This window comes from Lissotriton helveticus, chromosome 1_1 (genome assembly GCF_964261635.1).
Source record: "Lissotriton helveticus chromosome 1_1, aLisHel1.1, whole genome shotgun sequence".
NCBI lineage: Eukaryota > Metazoa > Chordata > Amphibia > Caudata > Salamandridae > Lissotriton > Lissotriton helveticus.
In genome coordinates, this window is record NC_136057.1 from 1,104,085,385 (window position 1) to 1,104,091,384 (window position 6,000).

At 40.8% G+C, this 6,000-nt stretch overlaps 1 protein-coding gene across 6 annotated transcripts in view; it reads left to right on the forward strand.

Annotated features, from left to right (window-relative positions):
• Nucleotides 1-5,772, forward strand: part of LOC144772229 (uncharacterized) — a 98,400-nt gene extending 92,628 nt beyond the window's left edge. For 4 of the 6 annotated variants that reach the window (XR_013599696.1, XM_078656404.1, XM_078656385.1 and 1 more), the window contains 2 exons: nucleotides 263-316; nucleotides 5,493-5,772. The gene's annotated coding sequence lies outside the window, so the exon portion shown is untranslated. Of the gene's footprint in view, nucleotides 1-219; nucleotides 317-5,492 lie in introns of all 6 variants that reach the window. The other 2 variants (XR_013599694.1, XR_013599695.1) reach the window with 2 other exon arrangements.
• Nucleotides 5,773-6,000: the final 228 nt, after the last annotated feature.

Consider the following 6,000-nt stretch of genomic DNA (forward strand, 5'->3'; position numbering starts at 1 on the left):
GTAATGCAAACAGGACAATTATATATATCAAAAGTACATTGAATTATAACACATTAAATTATTTGCATTTATAAAGAAAGTAATAATTTTTGCTTCTTCGCTGCAGCATGTTTATTTTAAATGTATTAGCCAGGACTCAAAATGCAAGCCTGACCTTTTGATTTTGCCAAGTCTTGTTTTCTATGACTGTAAGCTATTTGTACACTGGATTAATTGCAGTGCTTGATGAAGAAAGCCACTAATCAAGGTTTTTATTAAGCAGTGTGTCCAGCTGTTATTCTGATGAAAAGTGGGTCAACAGGAATCTGATGTAAAGGTAGGCGCTTATATAATAATTCATCACGCATTATGAATATTTTACAGCACACATGGAAAGCAATGTTTCATTTGTTGTGCAGCAGACCATTTTATATAGCTTAAATACATCTTGTTTCTATTCCTGTGAATTGGTAGATTCCAGATAGATTTTGCCTTACCATTGTGTAAAAGGGATGTCTTGTTATTCGAATGAATCACAATAGTATGCATTTATAGAACAAACATGATAGTTTTATCCTGCTTTGTTTCTGGTTTGCATTAGCTGTGGACCTGGTTGGGATGCTACCCTGAGCGATTGACAGTGGTTAGAGTAATTGCAAGCATTCCTCCCATCAAGTTTTGTTTGCTATAGCGCCCGTAGTGGCAAGGGCATGCCCATACTTGGGTCCTGTGCCTACTGATATTGGAACCAAGCTTCACCTGGCTAATGAGCCCCTATCAAGTTAAAAAACAGTCATAGGCTGCTTTTGTTCAACTCCGGTGAGGATCTTGCTCAGCAGCTCAGGGTTGTCTGTTCCCTTGAGAAGCTGGGTCAAGGCTGATTTGCATATGACTGGGTTCAAATTGAGGTGGGCAGAAATACAATGCATTGGAATGCTACCCCGAGCAATTGCCAGTGGTTAGACAAATTGCCAGCAATCCTCCAATCAACTTTTGTGTGTTTGCTGTACCGCCCTTAGTGGCAAGACTATGCCCAGATAGAGGTGCCATACTCACTGTGCCACTGGAACAAAGCTGTACCTGGCTGATGAGCCCTTATCAGGGCAAAACCAGTCCTAGTTTGCTTGCGTTCCAGTTCAGTGAGGACCTGGCTTTGCAGTTCAGGCTGAACATGGAAAGAGCAGGGTCAAGGCTAATTTACATATGACTGGGTGCAAACTGAGGTGGCATGGTGAGCAAAGGCAGGATGGCCAGTGGTTAGGTGAATTGCAAGCATTCCCCGCATCAACTTTTGTGTGTTTCATGGTGACCCCAAACGTGAACTACTTGAATCTCACACAAAAACAAGCCACTACTTTTTATAGGTCAATTGCTAAAATACTCGGTCACCTCAAGTGCTATCTTGATCTCTTATTATATACACAAAAACCTTTTCCACACAAAATAAATATTAGTTCAAATCACCCAAACAGGGTTTTTAAAAATCCCGCAGTGTGCTAGAAGCCTAGAGGCTATTAAAACTGAACTATGTAAATACGAATAATGATGATTCGAACAACACCATAATAACTACCCAATAATCAAGCAGTGCACCAGTTCCACAAAACAATTTTGCAGTCAGAAACTGTGCGATTCACAAAATTACCGCATTCGCAAAATTACTGCATTTGCCACCACAAAATCCATTATTGTAATGTTAAAATCAATTTAATGAGTCAACAAGAGGTTTCTGACTTATAAAATTGGTTTTGCAACCAATACCGATTTGAAATTTAGAAGATATTTGAAAGGGGGCTTCCTTTCAAATTGTGATACAGCATAGAATGTTTCAAACTTTTGCAACCTTAATTCTGGTTGCAAATTATTGAAAAGGTACAGACTCCTGAAAGGAGATGGTAAGTGATTCACAAAGATGAAGCAGTCTCTTTGGCACCCCTTCCACTTTGGGAATCTGGGTGGAGGCCTCAGGGGGATGGTTCAGAGAACCATTGTCTGCTCCCCCTGAAGTTTTCCAAAACTGGAAACTTTTTTATTAAAATAGTGCCGGTTCGTTTAAGGGCTGCCATATAAAATAACATCTGTTTTGAAACACAATCACAAAGGTTGTGGTCAGATGCCCTTGCAAGCCACCATCCCTGTGATTTCAGCCAATCAACAATGTTCGCAAATTGTGACCTGCTTGATAAATATTAATGAGTCAGGTCGTTCTGCGACCCCCTACAAATGGTGATTTTGTTAACCAACCTTTTAGTACATAGGTCAGTTTGCAAAATCTAAATATATTTGTAAAAAGTTGGGGGGCGCACAATTTGCAACCACTTTTTGTAAATGGAATTTTTGTGCATCTGGCTCAAAAATCACAAGTAAGAAATTAGAACAGATAATCAAGAATAATCTTGAAAGTTTGGCATCATTTCTAATCCCCATTGAAACCTTTGACCTATTTCACATACCGTAACCGTTTGACTAACCATTACACATTGGCAGGTCCTCGGGTCTCCAAAGGAGCAGCAAGGGTGTATTTGACCTATCCAATGTACAAAAGCTTAGATTACGCCCAAGTAAGAGGGTAGAGAGATTCAGCAGCAGACGAGATGGAGAGAGTGTCACACAGAGGAGTGGAGAATAACAGCACAAACGAGTAATAAAGGGCAAGAATGCTTAAGGACTAATACTTCTGGGTCACATCAGGCTTTTTTCCATTGCACCAGCCACTCCAAGCCTTTCCAGTGTGTCACACTTCCAGGGAAGATAGAGCAGAGTCAGCATAAGAAGCCACTTCCCTTCCAGGACGATATCTGAAAACAGCAGCTGTTAAGGCTCATTTCTCTGGCTCACGTCCCCCCACCCCCCAGTTTTTGGCATCCCTTCATTTGTTGCTCTGTTTCCTCCTCGAACACCCCTATGGTGGCAGGTTCTTTGTCATGCTCTACTTCTTCAGGGCATTTTTTGAGTTACTTCTACATACGTTCCAGACGTGCAAGACCAAGCTACACAACTCTGCACTGACTGGGTTACTGAGTAAGAATTCCATGCATACCCCATTGACTAGTCACAATACATCTCTCCACCAGTGCTGGTTAGCTCCTGTGTTCTTATATATATTTTCTTTATTGTGCCTACAGACTGCATATGTTCCCGCTTTTTGTTCTTCCTTAAGGTGAGGTTCCATAGTCTAGTATTTTTCCATCATCACCAGTCCTTCAAGGCAATCCAACACTCCTGTATCTGTGGCTATGTCACCAAAGGTTGTTTGTTTCTCAGTCTTCTCTCATTTTTTCTCTTTTGGAAGTCAGTCAGGGATCTGTAATTGTGAATGAAGGATGGTTGGACCCTGGAGAGCATGAGGTGGATTGACTTTGAATTCCTTCTCTGCTTCCGAATCTGATAAGGCTGTCCTTATCCGAACTTTATTTCTAACTCTAACTCTTTCCTTAGCCCCACTTATAACCCCAGCCCTAGCAATATTTGTAACCTGTATCTTAATACTAAATTTAACTCTAACCCCTTCTTTAATGGTTGCAAAGCATTTTTACGCTACAATGCCTTAATGTAATTTAGATGTTTTTCTTTATTAACACTTCTCTTCATTATTTCATTTATTACATGAATTCATTCTTGCTGTATTTGTTTACTTTGATTTCTACATTCTCACATAATGGCATTAAAATGTTTATCAAATCAACTCTGAGATTATGTTGACTCTGGGTGACTGCTTTTCTTCCTAGTATTCACAATAATGTCACCTTTTCGCTAAGCCAAACTATGCTCCAACCTTTCAAACGTACTCTATGATTTATGGTTTTCCTATTTAAGCAGTGCTTAAGAGTGTCTAGTAAGAACAAACCTGCTAGTTAACCAAAAGATCTAGGCCCCTTGTCTCTTTAATTCACCCTCACTGTTAACCACCTTGCAGTGGATAACACATTTACTTACAGTGGTGTTTTTATGGATGCAGAAACTGTACCATTCAGTTTGTGTCTATGGAAGAGTCCCCACATTTGGCAGAGTGCTAAACGAGACAGGAGTGCTTATCAATGATGAGTGTTCCCTGATTCCAAAGATGGTGCCCGATATCAATACATATGTGTCTTCAATCAGAGAACCACAAAGAAGTGTTTGAATCAGACTACCCACCTAGTTTGTATGCAGGTAGTCATCCCTTTAGTACCGTTGTGCCATACCTATGTAAGTTGCCTACTTTTTGACAGATGCATGATAGCCACAGCGGCCGCACATTCATTCCCACATGCAAGACTCAGGGAGCACATTATATCAGTGCTCATAACTATATACTGGCTCTCCCTTTTGTGTCAGGTACAAATGAAAGCAATGTGCATAGTTTATAAGGAATTTTATGGCATAGCCCAAAGACTTCTTATCTTATAGAGAAAAGCCCCATGCAATTTCTGAAAATCTGTGCTCTGCCTCAACCATGTTGTTTTGTATTCTCAGCTTCTCCAAAATCTGTATTGGTGGGGAGACCTTTTTAGTGCAAGCACATGTCTAGGGACCAAACCTCCCCACCTCCTTTGATTCACAGAAGATCCATTTAGACTGAAACAAATGTTAAAGACAGTTCTAACTTGTACATCGTATATTTCTTCCTGCTACATGAAGTTAGCTTTTTGGCAATATTTTCCATTAGTTTCTTTTGCAAAAACCATCAAAAAAGATCACTCATGTTCAGCACAATGGCCCAGATGTAGGTAAAACTTATTTACCGATTCTTATTTACCGAATTTTACCGATTCGGTAAATAAGAATCGGTAAATAAGAAGGGGGGGTATGTAGGAACATCCAGATGTTCCAATTTACCGATCGGTAAATATCTGTATTTACCGAATCGGTAAATACCGACCGGTAATGCTCCATTCATTCCTATGGGCTTTGAAGCCCATAGGAATGAATGGGGCATTACCGGTCGGTATTTACCGATCGGTAAATACTGATTTTGACAAGGGTGCAGGGGGTGTCACTTTGACACCCTCTGGCACCCCCAAAAAAGGTTCGGGGGCCATATGGCAGGCATACCTGCCCTAAGGGCAGGTCTGCCTGTCATATGGCACAGGTGTGCATGCACACATGTGCATGCACACCTGAATCGGTATTGTAACATCAAATACAATTTGATGGTAAAATACCGATTTTGTAGGCCTTGTGGGACTCAGAAGAGTCCCACCTACATATCAATTTTACCGGTCGGTAAATATACCGGTCGGTAATTTTACCGGTCGGTAAATATACCGGTCGGTAAATTTACCGACCGGTATATTTACCGACCGGTAAAATTACCGATTTGCAGCGTTACAGTCCCCCTACATCTCGGTAGCCAAATACCGGTCGGTAACGGCCGAATTCGGCCGTTACCGACCGATAATTGGCCACCTACATCTGGCCCAATATCCCTAAAGTAGTAAAGTACTGCAGGCAAACCAGTTGCTATACTTGTTGGGTGACATGCTGTTTTTTTCATTTTGTAAACAAACCAGATTTTCAAATTGTTATTCCAGGGGAACAGTTCCAGAGAGTCTCTGTCTCCAGAAACTCGAGTAGGAAGAGGCTTCAGTCACTAAGATGTTCTGCTAACTTGTCATCACTTCGGACTCTGCCATTCTTCATTGCTTCCCTGGTGAATGTCAGCTTTGCTGTTATCTATCAAATGGAAGGAGAGACCCAATATTCCATAGAGGAACTTGCAATATATGAAACAAAGATAATCTTCCTAATGGAACTATTAAAATAAGTTGAAAACTTAGCATTACTTTGTAGGTAGGCCTGAGGTTGCAGTGAATATCCAATTAATCTTTTTAACAAAGCTAGTATTATCATTTAGAATCTTTTAAAATCTAGGGGTTGATCTGCCTTATTATCTAAGGTAGCTTGTATCCTTTCTGGTGAAGAATTGGCTTGGTAGTTTGGTCTGCCCTGTTCCCATGATGCACTGGGCCAGGGACAGACTAATTTGCATATAGCCAGGTTCTGAGCTGGGATGGGGCAGTGAGCTAAATAACGGTGATG